Here is a 27,634-nt window from a genome sequence, read left to right on the forward strand (position 1 = left end):
AACTGACTTGTGATAAAGAAAAGGTTATCATAAATATAAATACCACATATGCAAAGCAACAATATTGAATTCCATCTAGGTACCATTGCTTACAGAAGGGCCTGGGCTGGAGGCCTGCTGTCTCTATTTCAAAGGAGAAGAGTCAGTGTTACAGAAAGGTTAGCACTGAACTGAGACTTCTCCTTGACGTCTCAATACAGAGGATTGCAGGAGAACTTGAAGGAGACAGCTGTCTTACTCGGTCACTCGATGTTATTTAAGATCTGGTCTGTGCATCAAACCATATCTAGAACCAGGAGCAATGTCAGGCCTTGGAAAAACTGGCCCACAATTTCTTCATCATCAGAAATTAGAAAAACTGAGGCTCAGATGTACCCAAGTCAGCCCCTTGGTGGTCAGCCTCAATGGTCCAAGATCCCTGACTCAGACTCAAGAAATCTAGTCGACTCCTTCAGGGTTTGTAGTTTGTAGTTCCTAGAGATGGCTAGAATGTAGTTTTCATTTTACAGGTATTTTCTGACCATCTCTTATGTGCAAATTCTGGTTAATTTCCCCCCTACCTCTCTTAGTTTGTTCATCCATTCGTTCGTTCGTTCATTCATTCCTTCCTTCCCTTCTTCCCTCCCTCCCTCCCTTCCTCTCTCTCTTTCTCTCTCTCTCTCTTTTTTTTTTCTGATAAATAATCCTGACCCTCATGGAACTCACAGACTCTCTAGAGGTAGAGAGAAGGCAAATGTGTAAATTAACAAATATTCTTCCCTAGGCAAAAATGTAGCTATTGAATAAATGAATCCAGAAATAGATATGATAGCGGAATTCAACATTCCATTTAGGAATTCTAGAATGAGATGAAGCAATACTGATGAGCTTCTGCAGAAGGCATCAGGATTTTCTTGCTGAACCAAAGAAGACTGTCCATCAACATGAGTCAGCAGAGTACCTACTATGGAGGCCTGTGTGGCAGCTTCAAGGGAGACGGAAACCTCTGAGCTGGGGGTTCTCTGACCATACAAGCTGCTGTTCAAGCCCCCGAGGAAGTGTTGTGGACAGGAAGTGACCTGAGAAAGAGAAGAGAGAGGACAGTGAAGTCCAGGTGGAAAACCAGAGGAGCCTTCCTGGAGGAGGAGGCTTGGGAGGATGAGTGGGGCTTGGCTTGATGAATGCAAGCTGGTGAAGGTCCACTGCTCTTCGTGGGGCATTAGTAAAATGGGATTGGAAGTTCCACTCCCTGGAATGTCAACTCTGCCTGTTTCAGCATCTCGAAAGTTCCTAAAAACTTTTTGTCCACCCGTCTAAATTCCTCACAACAGTTTTCAGAAGTACTCATGAGAATGCTCCCCACTTCCCAGATGAGAAAAAGGAAGGTCAGGAAAGTGAAGTGGCTTTCGCCGCACGAGCTTAAAACGTGCAAAGTAATTTCATGCATTTCTGTGAGTACATATGTATGTGGTAAAAGTAGAAAATAAAAAATATGCATGGAAATAATACATATAAACATCAGGTTGTCTCTGGGGAGGGCAGGGGGTGGGTGGGATGAGGTGGGTGTCCCCAGGGAACCTTAGGGCCTCTCTGAGACTTACTTCCTAAGCTAGGTGGTGGGACAGAATGGTTGGTATTTGCAATATTTAGCTGCCTGATGTATTTAACCATTTTCAAGCGATGGCCATATAGTGATCACACTGGCACATTTTCTGTGGACTTTGAGATGAGGAACTTGAAGGGGTTGGAGACATATAGATGAATTTACATGGGCTCTGGCTCAGTTTTGCATGTAATGCGCATCAACTATTTGATCCACTGGGCTGCATCCTGCATCGGGGACCCCCACCCGTCAGCTGAGGCTTTCTTAGAGGCAAAGTACAATGAGTCTGTTCTTGGCCCTTGTTTCTGATGGAATTAGACTGAGAAAGTTGTATACAGCTGTGTTCACTATTCCCAAATCAAAGAACCAGAATTCAAACTAATTACTCAGCTCCGAACATAAGATCCAGGAAGAACAACAGTACTGGGGCTGGGAATGGGAGTGTCACTCATTCGTTCAATCAATATTTCCTGAGCAAACATAAGATCCAGGAAGAACAACAGTACTGAGGCTGGGAATGGGAGTGTCATTCATCCATTCAGTCCATATTTCCTGAGTGCTGACAGCGTGGCAGGAATTCTACCAGGCATTGGGGCTGCAGCAGGAAACAATAGCAATGTGATCCTTGCCCTGGTGGAAACGTACACTCTATCAGGGGAAACACCTCCTCCCTCCAAAGTAAGCAAACCTATAGAGATAATCAGTACAGACATTAGTTAAACCATTGCCAAAATACATACGTATATTTGCCAAATCTGATTTGCTTGCAATAAAACAACACATATCTATTTTTCATTTATTAAATATTTGTTGAGCACCTACTCCTGTGCTAGCCACTGTCCTAAACACTGAGGTTGCGGCAAAGATCCTGAGGCTGCCTCTGATTGGCCTGATTTGAGGCAGAAGCTCATCTCTGAACCAATGACTGTAAACCCAAAAGATGGGATACTCTGATTGGCTAAGTCTGGTCACATGTCCACTAAGCCTGGTCACATGTCCACCCCTAGAAAATGTGGGCTTAAGTCAAACCACACAGGCTGAATCAAGTCAGGGTGGTTTCTCAGAAAGAAAGTAGGAGACTTTTCCGTGAACGGCGGAGGATACTAGATGTTAGGGATGAGATGCCGCTGAAATGATCTCCAAGCTCTTTCTCTGAGGTTCACCACAGCCTTTCCTTTTGCCCTGTTATTTCAGAAACACATTCTGAACCAGAACTCCTTGCTCAACTTGCGCTTGCCGTCTTGGGCTCCTGGCTGGGTGGTTTCCAGGAATAGCATGCCAGGAGCCTGGGCTCACAGGAGACGTAAAGGGCTCCCTTCTCTGGGGTGCTTTCTTTTAATGTTATGGTTAATCATACACATGCGTGTGCCTGGGACGTCTCCGAGGCAGGACGCCCCATCTGCTGCAGTGCACTCAGATGACAGAGAAGCCAATGCACTATTTTTAATGTTCCTGGCGTGCCAATCAGGTTGCAGCTCATTGATGAAGACATCTGATAACAACCCCTGCTGCTCTCTTTACAAAGGCACACTTACCGATTCACGAATCTCCCGAAACGTTGACCAGCCCTGTCATCTAGGCAAAACAGTATTTTCTCTCTAAATCTGCAGTCGTCCTTTGCTCCTGCCATAACAAGTGACCACAGACTTAGTGCCTGAAAACCACACACATTTACTGCCTCACAGTTCTGTAGGTCAGAAGTCCAATGTGGGTCTCATCCAGGTGTCGGCAGCGCCGCATTCCTTCTGGAGGCTCCCGGGGAGAATACGTTTTTTTGCTCATTCAGGTTGTTTCTTATGGTTGTGGGCTGAGGTCCCTGTTTCTTGGCTGGCCGTCCACTGTCCTCAGCTTCCAGAGGATGCCCTCATTCCTCGCCTCAGAGCCCCCTTGGTCCATCTTCAAAGCCAGTCGTGGTGGGTTGGTCCCTCCCATGCTTCCAGTATCTTCTGCCTCTTCTTCTGCTACGGCACCTCTGTGTCTGACTCTTTGGCCTTCCTCTTCCGCGTTTAATGGTTCACGTGATTATATTGGGGCTGCAGGGATAATCCAGGCTAACCTCCCTTTTGTAAGGTCCCTAACCTCAATTCCATCTGCAAAGATCCTTTTGCCACAGGATGTAACATACTCACGGGGTTCAGGGATTTGATCGGGCATCTTTGGGGGGACATTGCCTACCGCTAAAGCCTCAGAATGCTGAAGGATCACGGATGGACAGGGTCGGGGTGGAAGGTTGAAGTCACGGAGTCCCCCCACTGATGTGAGCTTCTGTCCTCCTGATCTCTCCCGTACGTACTGGGAGCCTGCTGCTAACGGAGCAGGTGTATTTCTGTGCCCTCTCCCCTGGGTCACAGAAAGAGCCCAGCCTGGCCCGGCGAGGCCGGCACCCTAACTCCTCTGTGAGGGCCTTCGCACTTGGGTGTGAACAAAGGGGCGGTGCAGCCTGCTGGTTAGGACTGTCTGGGTAGGAATCCCAGCACGATACTCTCCAGCTCTGCGACTCAGAACAAGCCACCTAACTCCTCTGCCTTGGTTTCTTCTGCAGTGTGGGGAGACTCCAGGGCTTTCTCTGTTTTCAGGCTCAGTTCCGGGCCACATGGATATAGTGCGAACCAAGGCTGATCAAGTCCTTCTCTCAAGGTGTTTCTACTGTAGCGGGAAAGTCAGCATCTAAACACAGTCGTACAGAAATCCACAGGCTGATTTCAAATGGTAGAAAGGAGTTTGAAGACTAAGCCCGAGTACTGTGAACGGAGTGATGAGCAGGGCTTAGGTGGGGAGGAGAGCTTATCAGAAAACGTCATCTAGGAAGGGAAGCTCTGCTAAGGGATGAAGCAGAGAACTGAACGGTGGGAAGGTGCCAGCCACGGAGGGCTCCAGGGAGAGGATTACAGATGAAGCCACGAAGTGTCAAGGCCCTGAGGCAGGAGCATTTCCCAAGAGATCCCTGTGAGGAGGGAGATGAGAGAGGCTCAGAGCACAGAAAAGGGGCAAATGCCCCGCCCCTTGCCCCCTGCCCCGCCCCCGCTCTTGGGAGGAAGTGGAGAGAGACCAAATATCGAATTTGGATTTTGTTTTTTGTTTCACAGTTGCTGAAAGAAAAAAAGCTGCCTCTGCGTAAAGGCAGAAGTGAGGCTCTGAATTCCAGAGTCCTGGAGGTGAAGACAGGGTTGTTTCCTGAGGGCCTCAGAAGGCTTTCTCAGTTTTCCATGTGCATTTCCAGGAAACCCTTCTTATTGCTCACTTGAGAGTTTTTTACTTAAAAAAATAGCAACAGCAAAAGCCCGTGGTCTGCTGAATCGACCTATTACATTTTTGCATTTGGTTCCTGTGTAGATAGCTGTTTCTGTTTGTTTCTCCCACTTTTTATAGTTTCATGGCTGCTTAACAATGATTTGTGCAGTAAACAATCTAAAAAAATTCAAAGGGACAGCGCTACTCAGGGGTATAAGGCGTATATTGTGATTTTTATCCTAAGTAGAGGGGTGTTGTTTGGTGAGAATTGGATTTCTTCTATAAGTGGAATATACCTTTATCTCTATTAACTTCATTTAAAAAAACCCTCTACTTCTGTTGTGTTTTAGGTTGACTGTCGTTCAGTGTCATTTAGACAGGACTTCAAAGACCACTTAATGAGCGAAAAGAAGAAGATAATGTATTCCATATTGTTATAATTTATAATCCCTAATTATGAAATTAGATATTTTAATTATGGTAATTGGCACAGTTTTTGAGCCATGTAGCCGAAATCCACAAAGCTCTTTGCAAATAATTATTCACACTACCTTCTTTGTTCCCTTTATATTTTATTCAAAACACTAGAACTTACTATCTAAATTTGTGTCATCCTTTGATTATGTGCTCCTTGCTGACAGTTGCTGACTGGTTGTTTCTACATCCCCAGCCCAAGACTCGCAGCTTGTTAGAGCTCATTAAATATTTGCTGAATTGAATTAAATTTGAAATACTGTATTAAAAATCTTGCATGAAACTCCAGGGTCCTCAGTGGTGATTTTGTTCTCACCATAGCAATGCGCTTGCACTTCAGACTTAATAAATATATTGGAGCTTTCCCTCTAAATGGAAATCAGAACTTTTATACCATACTTGTACTTCGCTGGGTTTGGCTAAAGATTCTTTCCACCTGCCCTTGGGGTCGGGACATCGGGATCAATGTTATAGGAGCTGTTTCTCTGGAGGAAAGAGAAATTCTACTGAGCCAGCAAAGTGATCATTTTGAATTGCTTGGGATCCGACTTCATTTTTTTTGTGCATATTGGAAGTTTTGCATATTGGAAATCTGGCTTGGGTGTCAAATAGAGAGGCCGATTTTTTTCTCTGCCCATTTGAGAAAGATTTGGCTGTGAACAGATGAGTGGTGATGGAACATGAGGAGAATTCAAACCCAGGGCTCAGAAACTCGAATACTTCTCCAAACATTGTTATCCGCCCTCACTTGCTCCCATAAGCCCCCCTCCTTGCTCCTGCGCTCCAGCCACGTGGGCCTTCTGTGGGCTCCCTGGGTCACCAAGCTGGTTCCCATCTCAAGACGTTCTGTTCTTCTGCTCTTCATCTAGAATGCATGGCTGGTTTCTCATCATCATTGAGTGTAATGAGCCTTCCTATGCCATCCCAGAGAGACTCATCCAGTCACTCTCTCCCATTACCCAGCTTTACTTTTTCCATAGCATTCATCACTCCCTGAAATAATCCTATTTATTTCTTTAGCATCCCTGGCGCTCTCACCATGACGTCAGCTTTGTGCAGGCAGGGACGGTGCCTGAAGTACTGAAATTTTCCCCAAGGCTAAGATCACTGCTTGACATGTAAATATTTGGTAAATATTTGTGGGATAAGTAATCCATGATCAACTCATGTGCTGTGGTACCTTGTGATAGAAAGCAAGAAAATACGGTTTCATAAATCCTATCAGATTCAAGTTTCTCCAAGTCAGAGCCCCTGGCCGTGTCCTGTCCGTCTGACCCATATTTTTCGTAATTATTCCTCACCAGTTTGACGATTTCTGGAGGGCAGATGTTACTTGTGGGATGGATCGACTTGTTGGTGCCTCTGCTGGGTGGAGGCTCCCGGTCTGATCTTTGGATTTCCTAATTAGGGATCTTCCTTTAGGATGGGTGTGGAAGAAATTGTTAGCAAGAAAAGAAAGGTATTCTCATGAGCCTCTCACTTCCTGAAATTCATCTCCCTGGAATAACTTCTTCCTTAAAATCTGAAATACCAGGATCTCTCCCTCTGTTAGGGAAGGTCAAGAGAATGAACGCGTGAGCCATAGACACACCCAGTTCAGCCAGACCATCAGGAGGGCACTTGAGGGGCGGAGACTTGTCTGTGATTATCTTACTTGACTGCATAGCCTGTATTCTGCTTCCACTTACCAGTGGTTAGATCTTGGACGTAACACAATTTCTTTGAGCCTCGGTGTCTGCACCTTCCTATACCAAGATTTGGTGGAGCCAGTTTAGGGACACTAAAAATAGGCCATTTGCTTCTTTTGGCAAAGTTGCCAGAGGGTTGGACGAAAGATACAAGGCAGAGGGTGTGACATGAAACTGAGTCAAGCAGAGCCTCTTAGGAAAGACTTTCCCACATCACGAATGTGAGACCGCTGATAACTGGCCTTATACTCAGAGGATGGTACTCATCGATGGAATGATGTCCATCTAAAGCAGTGGTTCTCCAAACTAGTGGGTTCCAGTGGGGAGAGGGAAGTGGGGAGGGGCAGTATAGGGGTATGGGATGAAGATGTACAAACTATTGTGTATAAAATAAGCTACAAGGATGTATTGTACAGCACAGGGAATATAGCCGATATTTTATAATAACTCTAAATGGAGTATAACCTTTAAAAGTTGTGAATCACTATATTGTACAACTGTAACCTATTTAATATCGTACATCAACTCTATGTCAATAAAAATAAATAGATAAAGCAGTGGTTCTCAGTGTGGGCTCCAGGGACCCCTGGAGTCCCTAAGACTCTTTCATCACGACCAGCAGCAGCAGCAAGGTGTTATTTGCTTTTTCACGTTTGTTCTTTCCTGTGTGTACTGTGAATTTTCCAGAAGCTGCATGATATGTGATATTGCAACAGTTTGAATGCAGACACTGATATGAGAACTCAGCCATCCTCTATTAAGCCAGGCACGAGAGATGTGCAAACGTGCAAAGCTATGCCACTCTTCTCACATTTTTTTGTTTTGAAAAGTAGTCATTTTTTTGTTGTTGTTGTTGGGGGTAGGAGTTTATTAATTAATTAATTTATTTTTGCTGTGTTGGGTCTTCGTTTCTGTGCGAGGGCTTTCCCTAGTTGTGGCAAGCGGGGGCCACTCTTCATCGCGGTGCGCGGGCCTCTCACTATCGCGGCCTCTCTTGTTGCGGAGCACAGGCTCCAGACGCGCAGGTTCAGTAGTTGTGGCTCACGGGCCCAGTTGCTCTGCGGCATGTGGGATCCTCCCAGACCAGGGCTCGAACCCGTGTCCCCTGCATTAGCAGGCAGACTCTCAACCACTGCGCCACCGGGGAAGCCCAAAAAGTGGTCATTTTTAATTAAATTGTTATTTATATTAACACTTAACGGTTTATTGCTATTTTTCATCGGGTTAATAAATTTTAAAAAATTTCTCCAGGGACCTCCCTGGTGGCGCAGTGTTTGAGAACTGCCTGCCAGTGCAGGGGACACGGGTTCAAGCCCTGGTCCGGGAAGATCCCACATGCCGCAGAGCAAGGCCTGCGCTCTAGAGCCCGCGAGCCACAACTACTGAACCCGCATGCTACAACTACTGAAGCCCGTATGCCTAGAGCCCGTGCTCCACAACAAGAGAAGCCACCGCAATGAGAAGCCCATGCACCACGCTGCAACTAGAGAAAGCCCGCGTGCAGCAATGAGGACCCGACGCAGCCAAAAATAAATAACAAATGTCCTTGTCCTGTTATTTAAACATGGAGGTTAATTTCTGGAACTTCTTTTGAAACAAAAATGAAACAAGGGTTTCCAACTGCATGACACAGTGGAACCCAATGGGATTCTTCTTTTTTTCCCCAAATTTCAGCCAAATGAAAAGAACTTGTATGATGATCATTTCTCATCATTTGGTTGGACCCCTTTCACCTGGAGTCACAGACTCCCACATTCATGGTTATGGATATCGAGACATCAAAGATGCCAGTCGACCCTCCCCCTCCTTCCTTTAGGATAAGTGTTGTCTGTGCCCTTTCAAAGTCTCTCTGGGCTGGCATCTGTGTCATCTCTAGCATTTAAAGACTTTTAAGTAGAGAAGGATTTCCTTGTTTATCAACATCAGAAGGACACACAGAAGAATGTGTTGGTCAAGCACAGCTAAGTATTTTGGACTCACCGTCAGGAGAACGTCATCTCGATGGTGCAGTTTACAAATGGGAGAGCAGGGCAGAGTCTTCAGAGGGTTAGAGCCAGGGATGGGTGATCTGCTGTGGCAGGTCCTGTGAGGCGGCAAGCTGGTGGGACCTGACCCAGTGCACACACGCTCTCACCCCCCTGCTGTCGCTTGGCCGGAAGCTTAGGCAACATCAGCCCGACTCAATACTGAGCCGTAGAAACAAGAGCCAGCCCATCGCACGGCTTCACCCGCCAGGTTTCACTGTCCCTGGCTGTGCTTTTGGAGAAAAGTTTGCTTTACCTTTTGCTCACACAGAACAGTCGCAGAGCCGTGAGGCCATTCTGGTGCTGCTGAGGGGAAGGGCCACTTTGGACCAGATCGGGTGTCCACAGCACAGCACAGCACAGCGTCAGTGTATGATGATAAGCGGCATCGTGTCCTGCTCTTCCCGAGTCCCGCAGTCTGTGCATCATGGGTCCTTTAGGTGGTCCTGCTTGACAGGGACACAGGGTCTCCGGGGACATCCCTTGGCGTTTTGCCTGGGGCAATCAATTCTCTGTCTCAGTGATCCCAACACACCCTGGAATGGTGCACATAGTTCAGATGCTCAAGCGGGGCTCTGGAGCTCATCGGATCTACACCTTACGTCCTTCCTCCTTTCCAGCTCCGCAAATCACGGACCCTCCCTCCGTGTGCATTCCGGCCCAGCATCACCTCCTATGCTATGCATCCATCCTCACCATGCACTACTTTTCCTCCCGGTCCAGCAGCTGTCTCTCAGCTTAGCAGGTGGCAGGCCGGGCAAAATCCCTGGATCCCTGGCAGAAGGCGGTTGTCATAATCCAACAGGCTTGTTCCCTCTGGACCCAACACGCTGGCCTGCTGCGTTAATACTGCAGCTTAGGTTGTGGCTGAGTGGCGTCTCGTCACGGCCAGATGTGAAAATCTTTGCTTGTAACATTTCTGTTGTTACAGGGGCCAGGGGTCCCTGCTACTTCTCTGGGACCCTCAGGAGGGTTCTTGAGCCTAGCTTCTGCTCCCAGATCTGGGCACCTGTCATTGCGATGTTGGGTTTCTGAACAGCTGTCTGACCTTCACTTATCACAAATGATATCAGAGATTTAGTTGTTAGAAACAGGTTGTGGGCAAATGGGTTTTGTTTGGTCCCTCCATCTTCGAGATAAAATGTTTCCTCTTCATCTGGGGGCAGAAGTGTTGGATTTGAGTTCTTGGTTTGATGGGAATTCAGGCTAGTCGTGGAACTCTCCAGAACGCTTGTGATGCTCAATCCAGAACAGAAGAAACCCTGTGTTCCAGGCCTGGTTATGTGGAGGCATTTGGAAGCTTTTCAGTGGAAAGCAGGCTCATCGCGGACTCCAGCTTGGGCCCCACTAAGAATCACGCTTAGCCCTCGCTCACCGCACCTAGAGGAGCCCGCGTGTAGCAACGAAGACCCAACGCAGCCAAAAATAAATAAATGTATTTATTTTATTTACTTATGTAATAAACCGTTAAGTGTTAATATAAATAACAATTTAATTAAAAATGACCACTTAATTAAAAATGACCACTTTAATTAAAAATGACCACATTTTTATGTAAATAAATGTATTTATTTTATTTACTTATTTTTTTAATAAATGTATTTACTTTAAAATACATTTATTAAAAAAATAAGTAAATAAAATTTCTCCAAAAAATCTGAACTGACTTTTGAAACTTGAATTCCACTGAAGGCAGCTGGTCTTAAAGGTGCTGGTGACTTGGCCAGTCATTTATCAATTCTATGAGTCCTAGTCTAGGTTGCCAGGGTTCACCCTGAAACTCGGAGAGAGGAGGGAAGATTATCTCCCTAAGGAAGTTTCTGGGCTGTTCATCCAAGGCTCCCTAATGCAGCTTCTACTGCAGAGTTCCAGGCCCCCTCCCCCATCTGTTTTTTTTTTTTTTTTTCTGGCCTAGACTTGCTGCTGGCCGGTATTTTGAAGTTTGAATGCGTCACCCTGTACCTTTTTGTGCTCCTGGCCAGTGATCATTAGGTACCGGAATGAAGGGAAGAAAGGAGAACATTTGTGGCTTGATGGAAATTGATACTGGGTGGATATTTCCAATGCTTCTTACAGCATAAATTCAATAACTGAATTCTGGCGGTTTCCTGTTGTGGAAAAAAAAAAAAGCCATGAGGAGTTAGATACTATTTTGCAGCAGGGCTGGAGTGCACAGCTGGAATCCAGAGGATCGGGTACGGCATTTCCATCACTGGGAACGTTCATAAAGCCCCTGATAGGATTTGCTGATCCACAGACCAAGGCGTAGCAGCAGTTGTACGCCACGTGTATGTCAATTTCGCATATAATGGACATTGTGTCAGAAACTTTATTGCAATTAGAACCCAATGCACTATAATATTTGAGCTGAGACCCGAAAAGAGACAGCCTGTGTGTATATGTGCATGCGAAAAACCCAGCTCATCCTGGATTTCTGTAAGAAACTCAATCTCCGATCTCAAATCTCTGATCACAGTGATTGAGCTCAGTTAAAAATACAGCAGCCACTCACAAGCTGGGAGGCGGGGAATGAACTTTGAGTGGAGACGAAACATCTAAGCCGCGTCTTATTAATAGCTCTTAGAATGCAGCGCCAATGTATAGTATATCAGCGATGCCTCCAATGACTGTAAAAAGTGCTGTTATGCGAGTGAAGGACAGATATTTCTGGAGTTAATTATAGCCAGTCATAGAATAGGGACACATTGTTCTTTGCTTTTTTTATTCTAAAGAAAATGGACTGCCATGAGGAAATCCAAAGATCAGGATTCAAGTATGTGGGTGTCATTTAGTTATATAATTAATTAGTTCCAAAATTATGTATGTATTTATATATATTTTGTTACATAATTAATGTCAGGAGAGGAAGGGGCAGCTAGTGGCTGCCACCTCTTTTTAAGAAGTATAGATCGCACTCCACACTCCATCATTAATAGGGTTTTCTTGCTGTAGCTGAACTATTTCATAGTGATGGTCGGTGGAGAGAGAGAATGTGATAGGCTGACTTTTAGCCAGACTGGCCTCGAAATTAAAGCACCTTCTCTGTAGCCGTGTGTTTTAATCTCTTCTTCCTCCTTCAAGTGGCCACACTGGGAAGTTGCCTTAGAATCAGTTTTGGTGCTACTGGAGACAAGAGATACCTGATCTTCTTTTTAATTTCAGGTGATAAAATCTCAGAGTGTTGAGATAACCTGAACCCAGCGCACACGGCTAATGTCTGCTCGAAATGCTTTCGCTGCCAAGTAAAAGAAAACTCCAGTGGCTTAACCTACTTGAGAGCGTGCTTGATTTTGCTGACTTAGCAGGATGTCTGGATCTTGCTGGTGTCAGTTCAGTGGTTCAGATATATTAGGCCTGCAGTCTCTATGGTGGGCTCTGACCTTCCCTCTTGGTCGCAGGATGGCTTCTGGAATTCCGAGCATCACAGCCATATTTAAGGCAGGAAGTAGTATGGAAAGAGCCAACCCCTGATACTCGTCTTACTTATCAGGGAAGTAAAGCAGTCCCAGTAGCCCCAGCAGGTACCTCGGTCTGTCTCACAGTGTGGTCAGCACAGCCCGCCTCCCCCTTGGTGCCCTGGATGGTACGGCCCCTGCAGCCTCTCAGACCCTCCCACCTCATGGGGGCCCTTCCCCATCCCCAGGGGCAGAACCGGCCCCCAGATTCCATCCACGCCTGCCAGACACATCCGTCTCATCTCCGTCACTTTTCTGAAGCAGAAAGTGATTTGGTTCTCAGACTCTGATTAAACAGAAAATGAACACACATGGCAAAGTGCTGGAGCTCCTACGTCAGGGTGTTGGTAAATAAAAGGACGTTTTCAAAGACAAAACCGTCTTTGGTCACCCTGCCCGTATCTCCAGAGGAAAGGGGAGACATAGATTGTCTTCCCCTAGGGACCAGCTCTTGCCTCACCATCTATTTAGAACCAAAGGACCGTTTGGATACATTTTCCGACGAGCACACTGAAGTGCAGGAGTAAAGACGTCTCTGTAAAAGTCAGCAAATAAGGCCAGTGGGAGATCCTGGGAAACAGAAACGAGCTGCATTTAGAGAACTATCTTCCGCCATCCCTCACCTGTGTGGCCGCAGTCCAGACACAGAGAACAGCTGAAACCCTCAAGGCAGCAGAAAGTGCCCGCGAGACCCGATAGCAGAACGATGCATCATTGCACCTCTGTAGTGTGATGCCCCTCGACGTGACCAGCACAGCTGAGTCCTGCAGCTTCTGAATGGCTCCATGGCAGGCCTGTGAGGCTTTTATTCTTTGGCCTTTTATACACAGATGACTTAATTTGATTTAAGGTGGCAAGAGTTACTTGGGTTCACGTTTGTCATAGGGAAGATTCTGGTAACGATATTGTAAAAATTTATCGTTCTTTTTTTTTTTAACATCTTTATTGGTGTATAATTGCTTTACAATGTTGTGTTAGTTGCTGCTGTATAACAAAGTGAATCAGCTATACGTATACATATATCCCCATATCCCCTCCCTCTTGCTTCTCCCTCCCACCCTCCCTATCCCACCCCTCTAGGTGGTCACAAAGCACCGAGCTGATCTCCCTGTGCTATGTGGCTGCTTCCCACTAGGTATCTAGTTTATACTTGGTAGTGTATATATGTCCATGCCACTCTGTCGTTCTTGTTATTTTTACCGTGTTTTGGAGTACAGAGTTGAGGACTGAAACGGAAAAATTAGACACGGCTAGAGAGCCGACAGCAAAGGCGCACACCTTGATGTGCAAAGCTGGGGTGGCGCCCCTGTGGGGTCATTGGCCCCTTGGGCTTACGCTTGTCACCCTGCATCTTGAACACCTGGGTACGTCCTGGCTTTTTAGTGAGACTGAAAATATCTCACGATTTCAGAATAGCGACCCAGGTGAGCTTTGCATTTCTGGTGGGCATCCTTTCTTCTCTGTCTTGAAGGTCATTCTTGGAGTTGGTGGGGCTCACCTGGAAGCAGAAGAAGGTCATGATGGTAGCTGCGCATCGTCCAATAGGCAAGACAAGTTGTGGTCCCTGTTGCAAAAGGCATCTGCCCGATCCTCTTGTGCTTCCCATTCACTGAGCGCCTCTCCTAGGGGCTGCTCAAGCGGTCAGGCCAGTGGGCCACTCCGGGCTAGGCCCTCCCAAGCGGTCAGGCCAATGAGCCACTCCGGGCTAGGCCCTCCCCTGCTTTCAAATCACTGTCAACTCACAGGCCATTCGGTTTGGGGTTTGGTGCTTATCGCCATATATTTTGTTACAATTTGTTATCTGTTTCTCTTCTCTAGGCCGTAAATACCTTTTTAAAAAATTATTATTATTTATTTTATTTCTTGGCTGCATTGGGTCTTTATTGCTGTGTGCAGGCTTTCTCTAGTTGCGCGAGTGGGGGGCCCCTCTTCGTTGCGGTGCGCGGGTTTCTCATTGCGGTGGCTTCTCTTGTTGCAGAGCACGGGCTCTAGGTGCGTGGGCTTCAGTAGTTGTGGCTCGCAGGCTCAGTAGCTGTGGCTCACGGGCTTAGTTGCTCCGTGGCACATGGGATCTTCCCGGACCAGGGCTCGAACCCGCGTCCCCTGCATTGGCAGGCGGATTCTTAACCACTGCGCCACCAGGGAAGTCCCTAGACTATAATCACTTTTAAATTCACAGTGTTGGAAACAAAGTGATGCTTAATAAACTATTTTGTGTGAATGACTCACTGACTGACTGAATGAATGAGTGAATGAATGAGGAATTGCATGATGGATAGAACTCGCCTTTTCCAGTGGGTATAGACAGGGACGCTACATTCTTGGAAAACTGAAGCAAATGTTATCCAGCAATGTCTTCTGCCTTCTTTTCAAGTTTTATTTCAACGGAAAAAGTGACCCAGTAATCCAATGCCTCCTACTTCAAGATGTACATCCGGGTCAGCATCCATTACAGCTACTGAAAGAGACTGGCCGTCTGCCACCTCATTTAAACTATGGTACTTTGGGAAATCTCTGTTTGCTGCTGAACAGTTTCAAACCTCGAGTGAAAAATACATGGGAAAGAGCCCTTACTTCAGCAGTTTGCTTTCAACTGCATGAGACAGACACCTGCTTAACAGTGGCTGAAACAAGAGGGGATCGTTACCTCTCATAATAAGTCCAGCGGTAGGTAGTTCCACGGTTGGTTGATTCTGCAGCCAAATCATGCCACCCAGAGGCTTTCTCTGTCTTTCCACTCAACCACATCAGTAGGCTGGCTCCCTCATGATCTCAAGATGGCTGCAGAGCCTCCAGACATCACAAACACACACAGCTCTTTCAGCAAGAGAGGACCTTGTCTTCAAGCATCTCATATTTAACCATGGAGGAAAATACTTCCCACAATATGAAAATTACCTTTGAAAAGAAATCCATAATTTGGTTATTTCCTAATTGTTTGCCTGGGCAATAATGTTGGAATCGACATCTCTGCACTCCTGCACAGAATAAATACTTGTAAATTTTTTAAAATATGTATTTTATTTGACTATATGACTGATTGAGTTGTAATATTTTTTAAAAAAAGAGTAATGTAAAATCATTTCGGTTTGTGAGGATCAATTCTTATTCTCTTTAGCTGGGATAAAAGGTTATGTGAGGGGAAAAAGAAACCTTTAAGCAAAGTAACATAGATATGAGACCTTTAGCATTTCAATATCCTTTCTTCTCCTTCTTCCTGTTACCTATTTGAGCCCACCTGGGCCATAAGAAGCGCTTTTTTTCCTTTCAAATGATATTTTATGCCTGGCTAATATCCCTGTAAAATCCATTTAACATGTGAAAAAAGAATTGCCTCTTTTTGTTGGTTGTCATTGGATGATGCTATCAAATGAGATGTGACGCGTGTGCTCAACAGAATGAATGTACTGGGCTGCAAACCGGGTAGATGTGAATATATTCCCAAGAGAGCACAGCACAAAAAGCTGCAATCTCTGCATTCTGTCTCAATCTTGGGCGCAGTGTAGTTACAACAATATAAGGTGCAAAGTGCCTGAAAGAAGTTTTCAAGTGTTGTGAAGAGTGCTCATGGATGAGAATTTCCTACACTTTCTGCTCTTGCTTTTTAGCCTGTAAAGCTGAAATTTATCTAAAAAAATAAAATCTGCTAATTAAAAAAGAGTGTTAAAAGGAAAGACTTGGTGGATTCTGTTTAAAGAAAAAGAAAAAACTCTTCATTTGAAATATTTTTGTGGACTCATTGTGAAGAGATGTGAGCGATGAAAGTATAAACCATGTAGTAAAGAGCAGTGTTGCCAAAGTGGAAGAGATTAGAGACAGCAAGCAAGGCTCAGAGTGTTCTGACAGGTAACATGGGACCAAAGGAGATGCAGGCCACCCAGGGGACGTGTCCTGCGGAGACCCTGTGCCACCAGCTAGCACGCACAGGGCATTGTTCGCTGAACGACTGTTGTCTGTGTCATTGGGAAGCAATTCTCAAAGGAAGTAAACTGCATCTTCTTATGTGACCAGAAACCATCCTACAGAGCCTGACTTGACCTTAACAATGGGAATAGAGACTGACTGAAAAGCTCAGTGGTCCAGCCCAGGAAGAAAAGTTTGTGCTTCTTTATGGTCTAGAAGAATAGAAGAACCCTTTAAAGATTCCCACCCACTTTGTTCTATCATAATCCCAACTCAAGATACGATTAAGACCAAAGGCATATTCTCCCTGCTCTCCTGTTTGGAAATCCAAAACCAATCTTTCAGGGGGTTCTGTTTGCATAGGTAGGGGTATTAGTCCAGCAAAATATTTGAAGCAGTTGAGGGGAGGCTAGGATCACATTGCTGAGTAACTTGAGACCCACTGCTTTTTGTGCAATGAAAGCATTGATAGTGGCTGGGGATGGAGGCTTTGGGGATGGAGCTTCTGGGGAGAGCGGGCCTGGAAGGGAGGGCTACTTTGAGGAGATCAATCAGTCCCTTACGAGGGTGGGCGTAAGTTTCAGAAGCAGTTAGATGCAGATACCACTGGGTTAAACACCAAGGATGCGACTCCGGAGGCCATGTGGAACGTTTGGATGGATTCCAGGCAGTAAGAGCCCTGTGCTGAGAACGGGCTTGATGTAACGTCCCCTGTGACACATCCCACGAGGTAGGAATCCAAGTCGAGAGCACTCGTGCCGACAAACTCAAGGATTTCTGATGGAGGTCAAGAGAGTTAATCCAGAGACATCAGTCTCTGGCGGCATCAAAGGCGCTCAGTACATACTGCTTTTACTCTCTTCTGTGTCTTCTCGTCACCCTTTCTTCTCTCCCCACCCACCCGACCTAGAGATGTTTGCGTCTGTGACACGGTCCCAGGTCTCTGGGATATTCAAAGTGATCTCACCAGGGAAGGACCATGCTCCTCCTGCCATCTGGGACATCTCCTCTGGAGGGCTTTCTCACCCCTGGAGTTCAGATGTGTCCAGTTCTGTCGTGTTGCGCTCTGCTACTGTCACGCAGATTAAGTATACAGGGCATTCGTAGTATACACACATTTAACATGCACACGTTTAATCTGAAACACTTGCGGAAAAGAGAGAAACTACAATAATAAGGTAAATACAGTGCAGCCAGTTCTCACCACCATTCCGCTTGAGAGGCGTCTGCTGTAGAATTGGTGTAGGGTGAGGAAGTGACTCTGTCCTTCCCCTGTTTAACCTCAGTTTGTCCAGCAAGTGCACGACCGCTGCTTCTCCCCACGTGTGTGATTCTGGTGTTTATGGGTCTACAAACAAGCTAGTTACTTAAAACCTAGTTCTCAAAAAAAAAAAAAAAGTGTGGTCCTTTCCTAGTAAAAGCTACAAATTAGGTGCATTACGTCCAGTTTAAGGGATATTCAAAGGAAGTGGAAATAATAGGCCCCCCCCTTTTTTTTTTTACCTTATGGACATGTAAGGGTTAAACTCTCACATAAGATTCAAATCCATTCTCCTACCTTTCCAAGACTTTCTAAGAATTTGACCTATTTTTAAAAATTGAGAAGGCAATACTCTTTAACAGAAGCTAATAGGTGTGGGAGCTTTAGGTTTGCAATGGGGGTCGTTAGTCTAACAGGAAACTTTAACAGGGTTTGCTACAGATAGGAGACAAGCCAGGGTCAAGTCTCAGACAGGTGCAACACTTAAAGAGCCAGGGAAGCTAAGCAAAACCATCTACTGTGAAGAAACAAAGCAAAACTGGAAGCAAATAGAAAAAGAAAAAAAAGATAGTTACTTTCCGCCATGCTGTGGGTTCATAGGTGTGCCTTGGAAACAAAGGTTTCTACTAAGTAGAAATTGTGTTTTTAACTTTAAAAAAAAGTTATGAATTACTTGAACCATACTTCAATATACACTCTAGCTTTGTTACAGATTAACATTCTGCCATACTGGCTTCAGAAACCTTTTTTTTAAAAGGCAGAAAACGGGACTTCCCTGGAGGTCCAGTGGTTAGGACTCTGCGCTTCTACTGCAGGGGGTGTGGGTTCAATCCCTGGTGGGGGAACTAAGATCCAGCATGCCACAGAAAACATGAGAGTTACAGTTGACTGTTAACTCCCTTCCTGTAAGGAACCAAGCCTTATATTGCGGTGCGAAGGGCCATTCTGGACACAGGCTGGGGGCGGGGGGTGGGGTGGACTCATTTGATTTTGCTTCCCCTTCTTGTACCAAGACCTGGGAAGAGGTAATAAGTCCATTCCCACTGTTGCTGGCAACCCAAGTCAGTTCACAAAGGCCACCTCATCAGGAGAGTAAACCCTGCTATCTCTTTATTCAGGCTGTATTAATGTTATTTCCCGTGCTACCTTGACATCAGGCAGGACAGACAAGACAATGCAGATTCGCAAACATGTGCTTTAGGAGGCTTCTTACATAAGAAAAGCCCAAGAGGGCCCCTGTTTGCTGGTCCTCTGTTGCTCACTTCTTCACAGCGAAATTCATTTGCTATAAGGCCTGCTGGCACCCAAATCAGATTTCTGTACATGCAGTTGTTTTAAATATAACCCAACTAAACATATTTTAAAACATTTTTTTAAAGTATAGTTGATCTACAGTGTTGTGTCAATCTCTGCTGTACAGCAAAGTGACTCAGTTATATACATGTAGACACTCTTTTTCATATTCTTTTCCATGATGGTTTATCACAGGATATTGAATAGAGTTCCCTGTGCTCTACAGTAGGACCTTGTTGTTTATCCATTCTATATATACCAGTTTGCGTCTGCTCATCCCGACTTCCACTCCATCCCTCCCGCAGCCCCCTCCCCCTTGGCAACCATCAGTCTGTTCTCTATGTCCGTGATTATGTTTCTGTTTCATAGGTAAGTTCATTTGTGTCATATTTCAGATTCCACTATAAGTGATATCATATGATATTTGTCTTTCTCTTTCTGACTGACTTCATTAGTATGATAATCTCTAGTTGCATCCGTGTTGCTGCAAATGGCATTATTTCATTCCTTTTTATGGCTGTGTAGTATTCCATTGTATATATGTACCACATCTTCTTTATCCATTCAACTGTCGATGGACATTTAGGTTGTTTCCACGTCCTGGCTATTGTGAATAGTGCTGCTGTGAACATAGGGGTGCATGTGTCTTTCTGAATTAGAGCCCAAGGAGTGGGATGGCTGGATCCTATGGTAGCTCTATTTTAATTTTCTGAGGAACCTCCGTACTGTTCTCCACAGTGGCTGCACCAACTTACCTTCCCACCAACAGTGTGGGAGGGTTCCCTTTTCTCCACACCCTCTCCAGCATTTGTTACCAAATAAACAGATTTTAAGCCACCTAGTGCCTGCCTGTTTTGCATAACTCACAAAACTGCAGTCAGCATCTGCTAGCCATAGATAAGACCCTAAGCCATTGCTGCCCTTAGGAGCTCTCTGACTCAGAGATTCCCCGCCAGGCGCTGAGAGACATTGCCTAGAAATGTGAGGTCCTTTCCAATTGCCCTCTACCCCAGCCTTCCTCTCCTGGCTGGTGGGCCCTGCACTTCAGCAGGAAAGTCCCACACTGAGAGGGACTTCCCCTACCTGCCATCCTGTCCTCGTGCCCAAATAAACGCACTGTGTGTTGCTGCCATCTCGTGGTTATATATTTCACTTGATGGGCCCCCAAATCCCTACAACACACTACAGAGATGGATGGATACTGAGCTACAGACCACAAGGCTTGTTGCTGTCCCTCTTCTAGGAACAATTCAGGTCGATCTTCTGATAAATTCATCTTTTGTCTGTTATACACCCTCCTCCCAAACGCCTCTGTTATCCTGTGCTTATGTGAGACTGACTAGCCATCCTGGGGCTCCAGGCCTAATTACTTACTTCAAACATGACCATGTAACGTAGTGTCGTTAGAAGGAGGAGGGCACATAAGAGCTTGGGTACCGGCCATTGGAGACCCTGCAGTTCAGGTAGACTGGATCCTCCTTCCACACTTCGTTAAGCCACCCGAGCTAATCCTGGCTCGCTCACTCCGGAGGTCGTAGGAGTGCAAACTCTGTAGCTTTCTTCTTGTCCTCACGTTCTTCCAGTGTCTCACTGGCCAAGAGTCGACCTGGAAGATTGACTGAAAACATGTGTTTTCTCACTGAATCAAACACACGGTCCCTCCTCCAGTACAATCCGCCTCAGTCTTGGACAGAACCGTGTCTCCATTTCCACTTCTTTCACCTTGTAGCCACGAGTCAGCAGGGGAGCAGCAGTTGCAAGGTGATTCCAGAGCTTCTTTGGGGGCCAGTGCTGTTAGTGTTTTCATTGGCACAGGATTTGAAGGAAACCCGTTCCATTGGGGTCAAGCTACTTGGTGTCACTTGCAAGTTATTCACCAAGAAAGGTCCGGACCATGATTTTAATAAAATTCAATCTAGATCTCTCTCAGAAGAACTTGACATTACCAGTTGTTTAAAAGGCTGCGCTAATGCAACTGGTGAACGGTGTTAATGTGAAACCAGCTGAATTCCTTCTGACCACAGGGTCTTCTAGGCTGGGAAGAGATGGGGTGAAGCTCGGGCAGCTGCAAAAGTGATGGAGGGTCTGACTCAAGTCTTCTTGGTTTCACGATGTCAGACGTCTTCTTGGTGAAGTAATGTACAGCGTTAACTTTTGGATTTGGGGGAAGAGCAGAAGTTAGAGGTGGCATAGAGGATGATATTGTCATTTTTCCAAGTTGATGTTGTGACTTTTTTTTTTTATGTCTTTATTGGAGTATAATTGCTTTACAATGGTGTGTTAGTTTCTGCTTTATAACAAAGTGAATCAATTATACATATACATTTTTTTTTTACATCCTTGTTGGAGTATAATTGCTTTACAATGGTGTGTTAGTTTCTGCTTTATAACAAAGTGAATCAGTTATACATATACATTTTTTTTACATCCTTATTGGAGTATAATTGCTTTACAATGGCGTGTTAGTTTCTGCTTTATAGCAAAGTGAACCAGTTATACATATACGTTTTTTTTTACATCCTTATTGGAGTATAATTGCTTTACAATGGCGTGTTAGTTTCTGCTTTATAACAAAGTGAATCAGTTATACATATACATTTTTTTTTACATCCTTATTGGAGTATAATTGCTTTACAATGGCGTGTTAGTTTCTGCTTTATAACAAAGTGAATCAGTTATACATATACATTTTTTTACATCCTCATTGATGTATAATTTCTTTACAATGGCGTGGATGTTGTGATGTTTTGTAAATGCCCTTAAACAGACAACAAACCTCTCAGCATCTTGTGTCGTCCTTATATTCCTACTTTCGAACACAGGCTGTCACACATGAGGTTCTCAGTGACCACTGCAGAATTAACAACGGTCTGTTTTTCAGAATTAAACGCCGTCTGAGTAAATATCAGCCATCCTTCATGTTTTATGGCCTGCAGCACACTGGGTAATTTTGCTGTGGCTCTAATATCTTCTTGTATAAAGCAGTCAATTGACCTGAGAATGGCTCAGAATATATTGCTCATTAAATTGAGTTCCAGACAAGACTGCAAGGGTATTAGCCTGACGCTCCAAAGTAGCAGGAAGCCTCAAGGGCATAGTGTAATCATTCATTTGCTAAATAACACACACACACAACGGCTTAGTTACAGCATTTTGCAGGGAAAAAGAATTGTGGTGATTTCCACATTAGAGTATCTCATTAATGAGATTTGCTAACTGTTATTGGCAATATTCTGAAATGCCCTTTTGTTTTAAATTGTTTCTTAAATGGCTAATGTCATTTGCGGGAGAGGAGATTTCCCCAAACCTCTCATGGACGTGAAATGTTAGTGATTCAGAGACTCCTCAATGTTAATTTCTTCCGGGTTGGCAGGACTCTACGGTATGAAAAAAAAGGCATTTTTAACATCTCTCTGTGTCTCCACATCATCACCGTTGAAGTTATTACAAGCAGCAAGGATCCAGGTGAAAGAAGGAATGCAAATGTGACGATTCTTTCACCAAGAGTTCGCAAACCCAAGCACACTGAAGGTCATGGGTCATGCCTTTGTATCCCAGCTCTGCCACTAGTGATCTGTGCCAGCGGTCCCCAACTTTTTTGGCACCAGGGACCGGTTTCATGGAAGACCGTTTTTCCACGGATGGGGGTGGAGGTGGGGGATGGTCACCTCCTGCTGTGCGGCCCGGTTCCTAACCGGTATTGGTCCGTGGCCTGGGGGTTGGGGACCCCTGATCTATGCGACCCCCATCAAGATACTTCACATTTCTGGGCCCCAGTTTACTTTTCTATAGCATAACTAGGTTCGTTCACTGATTCAACAGATATTCCTAGATTGTTCCAAATTCTTCTAGGCACTAAGAATACAGCAGCAAATGGGACTAGACCAGGCTTCTGACTTCCAAGAGCTTATTTTCTAGTAGAAAAGAAAGATAATAAGCTTCTCATTGAATGTATACCTGACATAGTTCAAGCTAGGTATAATTTTATTAGGCCAATTAAATTGGGTAATTCCACTGAGAAGTACTTGGGCATTCCTACTACAGGAGGGTGGCCAGGGGAAGCCTCTTGAGGATACTGGCCTCCTAGCAGAAATTTGAATAATAAAAAGGAGTCAGATTTAGAAGTTTCCTAAGAAGAACATTCTAGGATGAGGGAATACCTAAGACAGAACCCAGGATAGGAGTTCTTTGATCTCTTAAAGTGACATCAAGCAATCATATTCAATGGTTCCGACACGGGGCATTTCAAAATAGTGTCTCATCTTTTTCCCTGGTTAGTCAGTGATATTCTAGGTCATCCTTTTACATGGGTTTTATTTTATTGTCCTTATTTGGGCTTATATTTTTCATTCTTAAGTAAATGTGTGTGCGTGTGCGCGCGCGGGTATTTTAAGCCCAGCTTCCTGGACTCCGTTTACATCATTCTTTGACAACACCCATCCCTCTTAGTTACTCACTGTGACCAGAACAAAAAAATTCTTCCAATCACACCTTCTTAGAGATCGCCATTTCTTGCTTTCCTCCTAGTAACTTGGAATTGCTAAGAAAATGGATGGAATTGAAAGGATATCATTTACCTATTATTTTTAGTCAGTTCTGAACATAAAAAGAGCAAAACTTAGATTCTGGTCTTTGTCATTTCAGACCCTGTTGCCAGCCGTGGAGTTCTTTCTCCTTGTTAATCCATGTTCCATGAAACTCTCTTGGCACCTTTAGGTTCCAGACCCTGTAGAGAGCGGTGGGTTTAGGTTTCCTCTCACTCCACAAGAAAGCCACCTCCATAAAAGCAGGGGCTGTTTTCTCCACCCCTTACCTCTGGAGTCTAGAACATTTCCAGGACCAGAGTTAGCACTCAAAAAGCATTCGTTGAATGAATGAGCCTCGTCATCAGATCAGATGACTTGTTTGTTTGTTTTGTTTTTTTTGCGGTACGCGGGCCTCCCACTGTTGCGGCCTCTCCCGTTGCGGAGCACAGGCTCTGGACGCGCAGGCTCAGCGGCCATGGCTCACGGGCCCAGCCGCTCCGCGGCATGTGGGATCTTCGCGGACCGGGGCACGAACCCGTGTCCCCTGCATCGGCAGGCGGACTCCCAACCACTGCACCACCAGGGAAGCCCCCGATGACGTTTTATTGTGACGTGGCTGGGTAAGGCCACATAGGAAGGCTGGAATTCAGAGCAATAATGACTTGAAATTATCTCACAGATAATTATCACATTCAGCTTTTTTTTTCTTTTTTTCCCTGCCTTTATTGAGATATAATTAGCATACTATGTAATTTTAAGGTATACAATGCAGTGATTTTTTTCTGTTTTTCTTTTTCTTTTATGGAAGTACAGGTGGTTTACAATGTTGTGTTAGTTTCAGGTGTACATCAGAGTGATTAAGTTATACATGATATATATATACCTATTCTTTTTTATTTAATTTTTATTAGAGTAAAATTGATTTAAAATGTTGCATGTTTTGTAGGTGTACAAAATCTTTTCTAGTTATACATATACATATATCTACTCATCTTCAGATACTTTTTTTTTCCCCCGGTGACTTTAACTTTTTATTTTCTATTGGAGAATAGCTGATTAACAGTGTTGTGATAGTGTCAGGTGCACAGCAAAGCGACTCTGCCATGCATATACATGTATCCATTCTCCCCCAGACTCCCCTCCCATCCAGGCTGCCACATAACATTGAGCAGAGCTCCCTGTGCCGTACAGTAGGTCCTTCTTGTTTATCTGTTTTATATATAGTAGTGTGTATCTGCTAATCCCAAACTCCTAATTTATCTCTCCCCCTCCCTTTCCCCTTTGGTAACCATAAGTTTGTTTTCTATGTCTGTGGGTCTATTTCTGTTTTGTAAAGTTCATTTGTATCATTTTTTTAGATTCCACACATAAGCGATATCCTATGTGATACACATCATATGTGATACAGTGCAGTGCTTTTATATGTGTATATATTGCAGAATAATTACCACAATAAAATTATTGAACACATCTATTGCCTGACATGATTACAGTGTTTTTTTGCGTGGTGAGAACTTTTAAAATCTACTCTCTTAGCAACTCTCAAATACGCAATACAATATTGTTAACTGTAGTCCGCATGCTGTACAGTACATCGCCGGCACGTATTCGTCTTATGATTAAAAGTTTGTACACTTTGGCCTCCTTCACCTACTTTCCCCTCTCTCCATCTCCCCACCTCTGGCAATCACCAGTCTGTTCCCTGTTTCTGTGAGTTTGTTTTTTTTTAGATTCTATATATAAGTGGAATTATTCAGCCAGGAGAACGAAGGAAACCCTGCCGTTTGCGACAACTTGGATGAACTCCTTATTTTTTGCTTTTGTTCCTCTCTCTGTCATTTGAAGTCAGGTGTGCAGATCTGAGGTAGCGAGTGTACAGTATTCCTTAGGTTATTTCATGAAAACTACTAACTAAACTTAATAAAGTCAAATTTTTGATAAATAGGCTTATGAACCACTTCCACAAAAACGGATGAGCTTAACGGGTGCAACTTAAAGAGGGGAGATTTAAGGGAACAGGATCTAATACATCTGCACTAATTTATTCCTGCCTTGTGAGTGACGAACGTAAATCAAGTAGCTTGATAATCCCTTGACAGACTAATAAATGAGAACCAGATTTTTTTAAATGGAAAATGGATATAATTAGAAAGCTATTAACTTTTTTTCCCACTCCAACATCATGGAATAAGTAAGCCATAGGGGACCTGTCCTTCAAAATAATTAAATTTCCAAATTAGCTTTTTGGTTTAAGAACGATTTGATTTAATCATTGTGTTAAGTTGAAATATATACATGTGACTATTTGCAAGTCTGTTTCCTGCTTTTTTTCCCGTCCCTGTAATTTTGGGAGCTTCAAAGCATGCATCCCGGGATTACTATGGGCTACGCCCGAGCCTCCTGCTCTGTAGGGTGTTGAGGGAGGTGGTATTACTCTCCCATTTACAGGCAGGGAAACTGATGCACTGAAGTTGCATTTACTAACAGCCCTGGCGTTTGAATTCATGTTCTTATCTTAACTCACTACACTGTCCTGTTAAATAAATACATAAGCAAGTAGGGAAGTAGAGAACAGATCTTGGACTAAACCTCAGGCAGAAAAACCCAGAATCCTTGAAAGGGGCTGAATGGAGTCACCCTTGACGTTCCAGACTAATTCCTCAGGTCACAACTGTAGGAGTCCAAGAACAAATTCCATTGAGACCAGCGGCTCAAGCACCTCTGACTGTCTTTGGTGCCTCCTTCTTGAAGCTCTTTTTCAGGAAGACTTTTCTATGTTTTCTCATCTCGCTCACCCCCAAAGGGGTGCTGGTGACTGTGTGACAGTGTGTGCCTCAGGGGACAGTGAGAGGGGATTGCATCAGTGTCATGAACAGGTAGACTCAGGTGCCCAAGGAATGTTTTTAAGATTCTGACTCCCTGTCCATCTCAGAGCTCTGCTTTCTTCTGTGTTACCTTCCTTTTAAGGCAGTTTCCTCATATGTTGAAAGACAGCCACCAGAATCTGTAGATTGTCTTCCACCAGCTTAGTATCCAGGAGAGAGAATATATAAAAAGTTCTAGTAAATAGCCCCGAGTGGATAGCACTTCACATTGATTGGTCAGGGTTAGGCCACGCCTCCTCCTGTACAGACGTGTGTGTGTGTGTGTGTGTGTGTGTGTGTGTGTGTGTGTGTGTGTGTGTGTAGGAAGCCTGCGGTACCATCATCGACCACCCCTGACAAGTGCAAAATGGTTTGTAATTGTTCATAGTTACATGAGAGGCTCTCTTTTTTTAACAAAGTACCTTACCCTCATTACATGTCAACAGGTATCTATTTATAGCCTAGTAAGTGTCAGTCACTAATGGATATTAGTTTACGACAGTATTAAAGCTTGTTAAAGCTTTCTCTCTTCGGTGTGTACCGTCTGCGGTCACCTAGAGCCTCTTGTGATACTTGGTTATGTTCATTTCCTTTTCTACTGTAGAAAATTACTATAAACTTAGTGGCTTAGAACAGCACACATATATCTTATGGTTTCGTAGGCTAGAACTCAATAAGGGTCTCATTGGCTTAAAAGCAAGGTGTTGGCAGGGCTGTGTTCCTTCTGGAGGCCCAGGGGGAACCCATCTCCTTCCCCTTTCCACCTTCTGCAAGCTACTCCCTTTCTTCACCTTCCTCTTTGTTTTGTTTTGTTTTTTTTTGCGGTACGCGGGCCTCTCACTGTCGTGGCCTCTCCCATTGCGGAGCACAGGCTCCGGACGCGCAGGCTCAGCGGCCATGGCTCACGGGCCCAGCCGCTCCGTGGCATGCGGGATCCTCCCAAACTGGGGCACGAACCCGCGTCCCCTGGCATCGGCAGGCGGACTCTCAACCACTGCGCCACCAGGGAAGCCCTTTCCTCTATCTTTGAAGCTGGCAATAGCGGGTATAGTCCTTGTCACACTGCCTGCCCTGGTTCCTCTTCTACCCCCTCTTCCACATTTAAGGACCTTATGATTACATTGGGACAATCCGGGACCATCTTCCCATCTCAGGGTCAGCTGATTAGTAACCTTAATTCCGTCTGCAGCCTTCATTCGTCTTTTCCATGTAACCTAGCCTATTCATAGTCCCAGGGATTACGATGGGGGTAGGGCTAATATAATAATAATAATAATGATAATGGCCCAAAAGGGCCATTATTTTGCCTACCAGAGTGGGACAGGAACCTGAC

The 27,634-nt window shown here is 44.7% G+C and overlaps 1 protein-coding gene across 1 annotated transcript in view; it reads left to right on the forward strand.

Annotated features, from left to right (window-relative positions):
• LOC125961208 (OTU domain-containing protein 5-like) overlaps positions 1 to 27,634 on the forward strand; it is a 41,015-nt gene that overhangs the window by 9,984 nt on the left and 3,397 nt on the right. The gene's annotated exons all lie outside the window — the stretch shown is intronic.

This window comes from Orcinus orca, chromosome 15 (genome assembly GCF_937001465.1).
Source record: "Orcinus orca chromosome 15, mOrcOrc1.1, whole genome shotgun sequence".
Taxonomy (NCBI): Eukaryota; Metazoa; Chordata; class Mammalia; order Artiodactyla; family Delphinidae; genus Orcinus; species Orcinus orca.